The sequence below is a fragment of the Protopterus annectens genome, chromosome 3.part0 (genome assembly GCF_019279795.1).
Source record: "Protopterus annectens isolate FY-2018-M chromosome 3.part0, PAN1.0, whole genome shotgun sequence".
Taxonomy (NCBI): domain Eukaryota; kingdom Metazoa; phylum Chordata; order Ceratodontiformes; family Protopteridae; genus Protopterus; species Protopterus annectens.
The window spans coordinates 1447916696-1447928800 of NC_056731.1; positions in this window are offsets into that span (position 1 = coordinate 1447916696).

The following is a 12105-nucleotide window of genomic DNA, read 5'->3' on the forward strand; positions in this document are numbered from 1 at the left end:
TTCTATAGAGGGCCAAGAAGTTGTATATTGAAGTAATGAGGAATTATTAGATATTTAAGGATGGTGTTACATACATTATTTGTTTTAGTAGAGCATCAACTCTGTTGTTGAAGGTTGAGGAAGGTTAGCAGCTACAACATAAAATTTCCATTAATAACCTAAGTGATTAGAGTTATCCAGCTTGGGATCATGGGGATTTTTGCTAAGGCACTGACTGTGAATTCTATGCAGACAGTATGAGTTGAATAGGTACATGGTTCCTCCTACACTTCCTCTGCTGTACTAGGGTTATGCAAGTAAGAGTACAAGGGAAAATAGCAGTGCATGTCAGAAGAGATGTTAATCAATACACAATAAATGCAACAGTGTTAGGGTTATGAGTCTCTAGGAATGAGTTCAACTCTTCTATCTTTTAGGAAGGAGTTCAACTCTTCTACCTTATTTTAATGCTTCTATCATTGGCAGGTTTTAACACTGAATGGGTGACATTTCATGTTCCTGAAAATAGGCTTGGTGGGCATCGCATCTTTGTTGCTTGCCTGAAGAAGAGAAGGAGTAGACGAACAATTGTGAAGAAAAGGTGAATAATTAAGGTGTTCTTAATAAAGGAATGTGTTTTAGTATTGTTGGGAGTGTTTAGAGAGTTTGCTATTAGGTAGGAATTGGATATATTTGAGGCAGTATGTTTCTGTAGTGGGATAAGTTACATGAATTAGAAGTTGAGTTGGCTCATTGATTTTGGTGAAGGGTGGGGTTAAATGTGTAATATTATTGGAGGGTGGGAGCTCTTTAGGACTGGTGTTATTTGTCTGTTTTTGTGTGGTAGAATAAAACAAAAAGTAATAGTGTAACTTACAGGTAAAGGATGCATTTTGCAAAGTTTTTAGTCTTGCTTACCCAAGATGGAGAAGGATATCAGGTTTATACAGTTGCTGGAGGAAGGATTAGATATAAAGAAGGATATGTTGGTATTTATGGCCTGTTTAATGTGTTAAGAATACTTTTGTGGAAGAGGCTTGTTAATTTTAAAGGAAATATTTTCCATGGTGTGATTGGGAAGGGGAAAAGTAATCCAACTCCAAGTGTTACAGCTAGGATGAGCTATCTAAGAGTGGTGAGCTGTGCATTTACTCTAAATGGAGAAAAATACAGCATTGTAAAGCACCCTGCATCAGTATTACACTGCTGCATGGTTGCAAGTGGTGTTGGCTTGGACAAGATAAGCTGCTAACACTGGAACATAGTAAATCTAGCAGCAAGAGAAAGCACCTTCAACTGCAAAGTAGATAAAAAAGGAGTGGTCCTGTCTTTTATAACATATCTGCGGATAGTGCAGAAATGTGTCAAAATATGTCAGAATATGACTATAAATCATAAAGAGACAGGAAGAAGATATATTAGCATATGTCATTGTACGTCATTCTTGTTATCATCTCATTTTTACTTAATTTGCACAAGTTTATTCATGACTATCACACTTTAGCATAAATGGACTCTATAAATCACACCTTGGCTATGCTTATTCACAAATTGCAGAAATTGCCTTTCCGTGCTCATGCAATGACTATAAATAACACCCAATAACTTGTTTCTACCTTAAAAAATGTATATCAACCTACAAGCTGTTATTAAATTATTACAGTCGTAAATGCCTGCATGCAATGGTTGGATGGCAAACAGGTGCATTGCTAGAGGAAACAAACTGCTTCCTACAGCCCTGATAGTAAATGCATTCAAAGTTTTTATAACAAATACAAAATATTAAAAAATTATTTTCTCTAACCTTTTCTCAAACAGCATTTCATATTTTCAAAAGCATATAAGTTGGATGCATAACATCAGCAGGACTTCTGTGTACAGAACAAACTTCATTTCACTCTAACCAATTCCTTTACAGGTACAGAAATAGGAAACAAACTGGGTGGCATGTACAAATGAAAATATGAATAAATGACAAATGAGCAACATGGAAAGTATTATACTGGTGCTAAATATCCATTATACAGCATAAACAGTGTCAATAAATAGGCTGTTGCTAATATAATTAATACAAAATCATGCAAATTTCTTATATTGTAAAGATATTGTGAGAAGAGCCTAAACTGAAAAGGAATAGAATGTTCCAGAATATGTGTACAATACACCAGTACAGCTGTACAGTTAAAACAATTGATAGATGACCAAGGTGTAATCTGAGTTCAAGTAAATCAGCTGTAGGAGATGTTTGGTGCAATGTACCTTTCTCACACTCCCTAAAAAGAAAGAACAAATGCAGCAGTTCAGAATCAGTTCTAAGCTTTGATGTCATGACAGGAACAAGGGAATGCTCAGGAAGGAGGGGTACTGCTGACAGTGATAAAGGCATATGGGAAAAAAACTAAGAGATAGGAAGGAAAGTAGAAACATGGGTAAGGGAGAAATATGTGCAGTGGATTAATAAATTACAACCACTGTTCTGTGGTGTTGTCACTAGTGGCTGACAGCTAGTCTTTACTTAGGTTTATAAATAGTTACCACTGAGGAGCCTGTCCTAATTTTCCAGTTGCTCTGGAACACAGTCTGATTAAATGACATGTTCAGAATATTACAACAAACAAATGAAGGTTCACCGGAGCAAATCCTGAAATACAGGAAGCAGCTGGTTAACAGCTCAGTGTATTATCCTCTACACTAACTGCCAGGATAGATAGTGGTTGCACTGCAGAGTAACTCCATGATCTTCTGCATGTGAAGCTGACATGGCAACTACACTACAGAACCCACTTCTCATTCAAATATTCCCCAAAACATGCTGTTGCATGTTGCAGATATTTACTTTTATCTTGGCTGTAGTTAAAATAGTTGCTATTCAAATTGCACAGATTATTTAGCTTCATATTCCAAGACATTTTCTAATGCAGTAGTCTGTTCATTGACTTTAGAATGCTTTTCTCCTGCCTTTGGCTTTGCATTCATTCCCTCCAGTCTGACACTATACCAGCATCTAATTTTTCTAAAGAATTTACTGCTTTGTTCCTTTATAAGATATCAAGTCTAATTCCACTCATTTTATACATCAATTATAGTGTTTCTACTAATATCATTCTACATTATTTTAACCCTGTGTCAGTACTCTGGAATTCATGTAGTCTGTCTGGCTGTTTGTTAGACTTAAAAGGTGTAGGGTAATTTCTTTAACTGCCTGTGATATTCACTCAGTATGGACCAAGGAAAACACTTGCAATGAGAGCAGTATTTACATACAACATGTATTGTAATTAACTACATAACAAGCAGGCAGTAAAACTGCTGTTGTGTTGGCAGCTTTCATAAGATATGCTAACATACATATGAAGGCAATTTCCACTGTGGTCACATATAATATTCACAGTACTTTTTTTTTTTGCCCTACCCCACTTTCTGCAAACCATCAGACCACCATGATCAATAGCCCATTAGTTACCTGTTGTATGTGAGTCATTATCTCAGAGGTCATTATTCAAACAGCCATTGTGTTTTTCCCACTAGGCCATAACCCTGCCCTTTAGTGGCTCATGTACTTGCTAACATTACACAAAGGCTTGCTATGTCCTCCTACAGCAAGTGAAAGCTTCTGTCTACAAGCTAATGAGGGCTGCCATCACTGGCATATTAAATCAGTCTGTTATCTCTGGTTATGACTGCTTTACCTGCAAACATGTGGTGAAACAGGCACCAGATGATGAGTCCTCATCCAGAGCAGGTGAGCTGGCATTAGCCTGTCACATTTAACCTCCCCTATTAGTTTTTTCTTGTGTTGAGCCATTAATTGAAGTATACCTTTCAACTTCTTAGTGCAATAATTCTGGAAAAAGCCAAAAATAATGACGGGGAGACAAAGGCCCAAAAATATTTTTTAAATATAGTTCTTATTAATTTAGAAAGCTGACAGAATAAAAGTTTTTACATTAGCACATATTTTCTGAAGAGTTTGATGTCTAAAACTCACGTCTGTTATTATTTACTGAATTCATCATCAATGATTTGTAAGAAAACTGTAAATTTTATGATGAACAGACCAACAATATGAAGTAAAAATCTAGGCAGTTAAGAGATATGAATTGAACTTGAGTCATCTGGGTTGCAGTTACCGCTTTATCTTTTTATGCCACAGGGCTGCATGTATATTTAGCATTTTCTTTGTAGGTGATACAAAGGAGTGTAGTGTTCTTCGCAAACATTGTTAACATTGTTATGTCTAATTTACTATGGAAGATCCTGGGTAAAATTATATATTCTACATGGGAAAGTTACATAACTGACTGAGTGGAAATAGTTGCTCACATACTGATCACAGAGAACATTACATCTAGATAATTATGGTTGTTATACCACTGTACACTAATATATTATTTTAATATTATTTAATAGAATGTGGTTTATTGTTTTTTGTGACTTCAAATGTGTCTGAAAAGGGTCTCAGGACTAACTTGCTTACCTGATAAAGAAATAATGTGCTGTGGAGAGCACACCAACAGTACAAGGTTATAATGCCTTCCACACATTTAGGCCAGCTACTTCACAGGCAGGGAATAAAGGTGGAGGTGTCTCTATTTACATAAAAATAAATATACTTCAAGACTGGTCAAACAGGACAATGCACTTGAGCTGTTCCATGTTCAAATAACCATAGGTAAAATCCAGTACCATTTCCTTTCAAGCAATGGGCCCCCTTCTATGACCCAGGAAACCCATACCATGTATTTAAACTTATTAGAAACACTAACCATTCAACCAAATACCATATTCATGGGTGACTTTAATTACCCTACTATTAACTGGGAATTCTATACAACACCAAACGTACAATAACAAACATTCCTGGATTTTGTAAACACAAACTCCCTGGACTAGATAGTCAATACACCAACCAGGGGGGTAACATACTGGATCTGGTCCTCACTAATATGGGAGACTGCTGCACATCCCTATTGTCATGCCTTCCCTGGTAAGGGCAGACCACAAAATACTCTCCTTTGAAGTAAAAATAAAACCTGGACCCCCAGATAAACCTGGAATATTCAGGAACTATTATAAGGCTAGCCTCCTGCCATTGAGTGAGAACCTGGCAAAATGTCTAGCCCTCATAAACCATGAGAACACTTCTGCTTATGCAGACCTGTTCACAGAAACCCTGTATAAGAATGTTAGCTGCATAGAAGCAGCTGTATCCACCAGGAAGAGGTACAAAACTAATTAAAAAAAACAAGCCACCCTGGTGGAATCACAAAATCAATCGGCTGTATAACAGGAGGAAGAAAATCATGGCAAAAATTAGGAGGTGCAGCACCCAGCAGGATAAAAGCACTCTCAAACTAAATAAACAACTCATTGGACAAAAATGTCTACCAAAGCCAAAGTTGAGGTAAGTTTGGCCTCCCAGGCCAAGGACAACCACAAAGCATTCTTTAACTATGTCCACATCCTCAAAGGCAATACACAATTGTGTGCAAAGCTCATTGCAAATGGAGTCACCTATACTGAGCCAGAAGATATAGCAAACCTCTTGGCTGATAAATTCAGCTCCTACTTAATTCCTCTCCACCCCTCAACCTTCTCTCAGGAAATATCATTGAGTATAACTCCCATTACTATCACTAGGGGACAGGTCCTTAATGCTCTCTCTAAGACCAAAAACATTGCATCAATGGGCCCAGGCAATATCCCAGGATGCCTTCTAAATAGCATGAAACATGGCCTATCAGGGCCTCTGGAATTACTATTTAACTGTAGCCTCCAAACAGGCTTTGTGCCTCATGAATGGAGAAATGCAACATTCATCCTTCTGTACAAAGGTGGGCCATCTACAGACCCTGGAAACTACAGAATCATAAGTCTCACTAGTCTTATATGTAAACCCATGGAAATAATTATCATGGAGATGATCAATAGAGATATAGTAAACCTCCAGACACTGTACCCAACCCAGTTTGGCTTCATCAAGGGCAGATCATGTCTACTCAACCTGACGCACTTATTTGAGAAGGTCACCAAAACAATGGATGAGAGCAAAATTGTTCATACTGCCTACCTTGACCTGGCCAAGGCATTTGACACACTACTACACTCTGGCATTGTTAACAAACTCAAGACGTTAGGTGCAAACCCATATGTCACCCAGTGGATAGCCAACTGGCTCACAGACAGGACCCAGGAAGTTAGAATTGGGGAGTCCACCTCTACAAAGAGGCCGGTCACAAATGGAGTCCCTCAGGGATCAGTCCTTGGACCACTCCTTTTTGGCATTTACTTCTCAGAAGTCAAGGCCAATGTCAGTGGTCTCTGGCTGACTAAATTTGTGATGATTGAAACTTAGGCGTTGTCATTGAATCTCACAATGACACAAATGTTCTCCAGGAGAGGCTGACATAGACAAACAACTGGTGTCAGAGCCATGGACTAAAACTAAATGCCAAGCAATTCATAATAATATCCTTTGGGAAGTCATCCATCCCTGGTAACTATTATATTGACAACACACCCCTTAGAGCTGACCCAGTAGTCAGGGATTTAGGGACACACACATAGATAGTAATCTAGCCTTTGATCATCACGTGTCTACAGTGGTGAGGAAATCATTCTATGTTGTGCAACTTATAAACAAAGGCATAGCATCTAAGTCCAAGAAAGTCATTGGTTCACTGTATTTGGCATTCATCAGACCTATCATTGAGTACAATGCCCCCTTTGGAATGTACCTAACCAGGCATATCCAACAACTGGAACATCCACAGAGGTTCCTGACTAAAAGAATACAGGGCATAAGTAATATGTCCTATGCAGACTGCCTTGAGGCCCTATCCCTGTATTCTGTCTCCTACATGCTTTTGAGGGGAGATCTATGCCTGGCATACAGGGCATTGTCAGACCCCACTCTGATGGACCTCCTGCATATCCACAAAACAAACAGCATCAGAATTACCCATTCTAAAGACTTAAACCTTGCTTGTGATATAAATAGGACCTGCTGACAAGATAGGTATGTATCTCAGAGACTACCCCATCTATGGAACAGGCTTCCCATCCATGTGAAGCAGAGTTCCTCCCTAACTCAATTCAAGTGCAACATGGGCAATTGGATGGGAGACTGGAAATTTGTCCCTGGTTTAGCACCTATGTCTCTAATGGACACAGGTTACCTGTAAATAGTTCATCTGCCAGGCGCATACTTACAGTTATCAAGGGTATCAGAACTTGTCAGAGATTTGGGATGCATGGCCAGGCTTAAAAAGGCCCTTGTGGTCATTAGCCTAGTAAACATTTGTAAACCTATGAACCTATAAAATAAAGCATAAATGTTAACAGTGAGAAACTGATGATGCTTTTTATTGCTCGTATCATGTATGGTGGTAGCTATATATTTAACTGCATGTTTTTCTTAATTATAACTAAGATTTCTGAACACCCTTTAGTAGGAATGGTGTTTCTCATAGTATTGTGGTAGTTTAAGTTGGTGAACTTCTGCTATCTTGCTGTTGCTTCAGTTTTCTGAAGTCCAGAAATTGATACTGTATAAGTAATGGGGCAGGTGTGGTAGCAAACTCAATGAAATATCCATAACTGACTCAAGCCATATGAAAAACTGAATAATGTGTAGGAGGTCAATCAGAATGAGGACTGTCTGCCAAAAGATGCTAAATGGTGTTTATTCACTCTGATGCTGGAGAATTATTACTGATCCTTGTAATATTGCTGCTTTATGATCCAAGTGTACTAGTGAATGTGATGAGTCATTGTATTGTTTTGTAACCTCCATTCTTACTCCTCCTCACCAGTTTACACATTGCAATGAATCACCTGATTGTTCACTCCCAGTTTAAGCACTCTGTGGTCCATTCCTACAGTTGTTTATACTGTCTAACTACTATGAAATGCAACTGCATAGACTCACCTGTTTCACTGATATTCGTTATCATCCTATATATAATAGGTTCATAGGTTCATAGGTAGGTACTAGGCTATCGGCCCGGGGGCCTATACAAGCCAGCCAAAAAGGTACCCTGGGTTTTGCCACCCAAGAAAATTATTTTCCTGTGCCACTGTCGAGCAGAGCCACAGAGGTAATCCCCAGGGTGAATTTCCTATTTCCCATCCAATCATCAAGATTTTTCTTGAAGAGTGCTAATGAGGAGCTTTGTTTGATATAGATAGGTAGTTTATTCCAGAGTATGGGAAGTCTCTGGGACAGGAATCTATCACTCCGGCATGTTTTGTTTATTCTGGTTTAGGTTCCTAGAGCGTGTAGCTCAGAAGGATTGGGATTTCTTTAAGTGGAGCATGTCCAACAGCTCTGGGTTTGACATAGCTTTGTATGTTAGGCAGAAATCACCTCTGAGTAGGCGATATGCGACGGAGTAAAGTTGGAGTTTTATGAGACGGCCTGCGTAGGGCATTTGTTTGAGGCGGTAATCCTCTTTGTGAGGTATTTCTGCGGCCTTTCCAGTTGTTGTAGATGTCTTGTGAGGTACATACCAAAAGGGGCATTGTACTCTATAATGGGTCTAATGAGTGATGAGTAGAGGGGAACAATGACCTCTTTTTTTCTGGATGAGAAACCTTTTGTGATGAGGTGTGCCATGTAGAAGGATTTCCTGACTAATGTGTGATGTGATTATCAAAGTAGAGACTGCTGTGCACCTGTGTCCCAATGTCTCTTATCGCACTTTCAGTGTTAAGTAGACTATCACCTATGTGATAGTTAATGGGTACAGAGTTTTTACCAAAGGGGATGACAATGCACTTTTTGGTATTGAGCTTGAGGCCATGGCTTTAACACCAGGCATCTGTCTTGGTGAGGTCCTTTTGTAGGATGTCCACATCATTTGGAGTTTCGATTATGGCTCCTAGTTTGCAGTCATCTGCGAACTTCATTAGCCAAAGACCTTCTGTGTTAGCCTGTACTTCAGAGAAGTAGATACCAAACAGAAGAGGACCCAGGACTGAACTCTGTGGTACTCCACTTGTCACTGGTCTGAAGTTGGATTTGAAGTCTGCTACTTTCACAGTGTGGGTTCTGTCAGTGAGCCAGCTGGCAACCCATCTTGTGACATAGGGATTTATACCTAGTTTAGTGAGTTGATCTATAATTCCAGAGTTGGGGATGGTGTCGAAAGCCTTGGCAAGATCTAGATAGGCTGTGTGAACCACCTTACCCTCATCAATGGCTTTGGTGACTGCTTCAAAAAAGTCTATCAGGTTTAGGAGACACGATCTGCCTTTTACAAACCCAAACTGGGTGGGGTCCAGAGTTTGGAGATTACTAATGTCTTTGTTTATAAGTTCCATGATGATACATTCCATGGGCTTGCAGATCAGGCTTGTCAGGCTAATGGGGTGGTAGTTCCCAGGGTCCATGGTGACTCACCCCTTTGTGGAGTGGGATAACCATCACTGTGTGCCATTCAGTGGGCACAAATCCTGAGGTGAAGCTATGATTGAACATAGTACTTAGGTGGGGTGCCAGTTCATACTGTAGTACGTGTAGAACGCAGCCTGGGATGTTGTTACGTCCCATGGATGCTGTGTTCTTGACTTTGGAGAGTGTGCTTTTTACCTGTGCAGCCGTGATTACAGGAACTTTGCATTCTTCCGGTATAAAGATGGGACGTTTAGGGGGTGAGCGGGGAGTAAAGTTAGCACTGTTATCTGTCAGTATGTTGGCAATATATGTTGTCTCTGTATAGTTAGTGCCATTGTCCAGTAAGTCAAAGCAGATCTGAGTGTTGCCATTGAGATTCTTGACATAGTTATAGAATGCTTTGTGGTTGTCCTTAGAATCAGTGGTGATTTTGTTTTCGTAACTAGCTTTGGAGGATTTTATGAGGGATCTCAGCTTCTTACTGAGGCTGACCAGGGAGTTCCACCAATCATGGGATTTTACTCTTTTTTGCAACAGTTTCTTTCTTCTGTTGTAGAGTTTGTTTATATATATATATATATATATATATATATATATATATATATATATATATATATATATGTATACACACACACACACACACACACACACACACACACACACACATATTTTATGCATGCACATGCAAATATGCACATGCACACACACATATAGACATATGCATATATAAATACACACATGTATAAACATATAGATATAAATATGTGCATGCATTTACACAGACAAACCCATGCACATCCACACATACATATCTGTAAACACATACATACATGCATTTCCTCAAATTATCCCTGCAGTAGTTCATCCTTGTATACCCACGCACTTCACAGGCACCAAATGAAACATTTTCCCCAGCAACCCTTTCTGTACTATGTCCATGTTTGTATAAGCATTTCACTGACACCAAATGAAAGATTTCCCCAACTACACCTTCAACAGTTTGTCCATGTATGCCCAAGTACTTCACTGACATGAAATGAAACATTTCCCTCACTGATCCTTTCAGTAGTATGTCCATGTTTGCACAAGCCCTTCATAGACAAATTAAACTTTTCGGCCAAGGATCCCTACACAACACTTCATGATCACCAAATGTAACATTTCCCCAATGACCCCTTCATTAGTTTGTCCATGTATGCTCAAGCACTTCACTGTCACCAAATTAAACATTTCCCCCCAGTGATCATTTCATAGGTTCATGGGTTCAATGGAGGTTACTAGGCTGATGCCCCTAGGGCGTTTATAAGCCTAGCCATGTTATACTCTTGTTCCCTAACTGACCATGGTTAGATGGTAGTTATTCCCAGAGCGAGTCAATGATCAGCACCAATTGACCCCATCCATGAGGAACACAGGTGCCACCCCCAGGGTGAATTTATGGTCTCCCACCCAATTGTCTAGGTTGTGCTTAAATAGGGTCAGTGAGGAGCTCTGCTTCATGTGAATTGGGAGTTTATTCCAGAGGAGTGTCAGTCTCTTGGAGACATATTTTTGTCTCCAGCACATTCTGTTAATTCTCTGAAGTAAGTGACTCTTGTCCCATTTGATTTGCGTATGTGTAGCATTTCCATTAGGACAGGGTCCGAGACTGCTCCATAGGCCAGGCACAAGTTTTCTCTCAACAACCTGTAGGATACACAGTACAGTGACAGGGCTTTCAGTCTTTCCATGTAAGTCATGTTTTGGAGGCCCTGAATTTTTTTGGTGAGAAACCTCTGTGGAGTCTCCAGCTGCTGCAGGTGTTGGTGAGGTACGTGCAAAAGGGAGCACTGTTCTCTATTAGTGGTCTGATGAAGGTCGAGTACAGAAGAGTCAGGAGTTATAACATCCGGGTCTATATTATTAGCTCAAAAACTAATTATGTCGAATGCAAGTCCATCGACACATATATAGTGAATGGTATCTATAGCGAAACATGTCTTCATCGAAAGTTAAATTATCGAAAAGTTATTGTTGGCCAACACCACGTCCCTAGTGTGAAGTAACAAAACTAAAAACAGCTCATTAATGAACTTGTAAGAACTTCCTAATCTGCTGTTCCACAGTTATTGCATTACCAATTTATACACAAAACAAACAACCCTAATAAAACAATTATTAAAACAAAAAAAAAAATGAAAGTGTTTACGCGGGGGGGGCAAGCCCTCCTGCACCCCCACGTGGGGGGCTGTGCCTCTCTCACCCCCCACCACTTAAATATACCAACTCAGAGATTGCACAACATTGAAGTAAATGGAAATCTTCCCTTACAGAGATTTCTGTTTAAACGTTTGATGTTGTGCACTTTCGGTAATAGCTCGGGCCAACTAAAACCTTTCGATGCGCTGTTTTTCGACAAAGTCATGCTCGACATGTATGTCATTCAACATTTATGTGTCGCTAGACTTGCATTTGACATAATTAGCTTTCAAGCTAATAATATAGACCCATAACATCCTTCGTTTTGGATGTAATGCACTTACTTATGTGATGTGCCTTGTATAAGGCTTTCCTTACCCCTACGGATACATGGTGATCGAAGTTTAGGTTGATATTAACCCGTGTTCCCAAATCTCATAATACTGGGTTTGATCTTAGGGGGTGCTGTCAATATTGTAATTTGCAGGGACTTTCTCTTTGCTGAAGGGGATAATAATGCACTTTTTTATATTTAGTTTTAGTCCATGGCT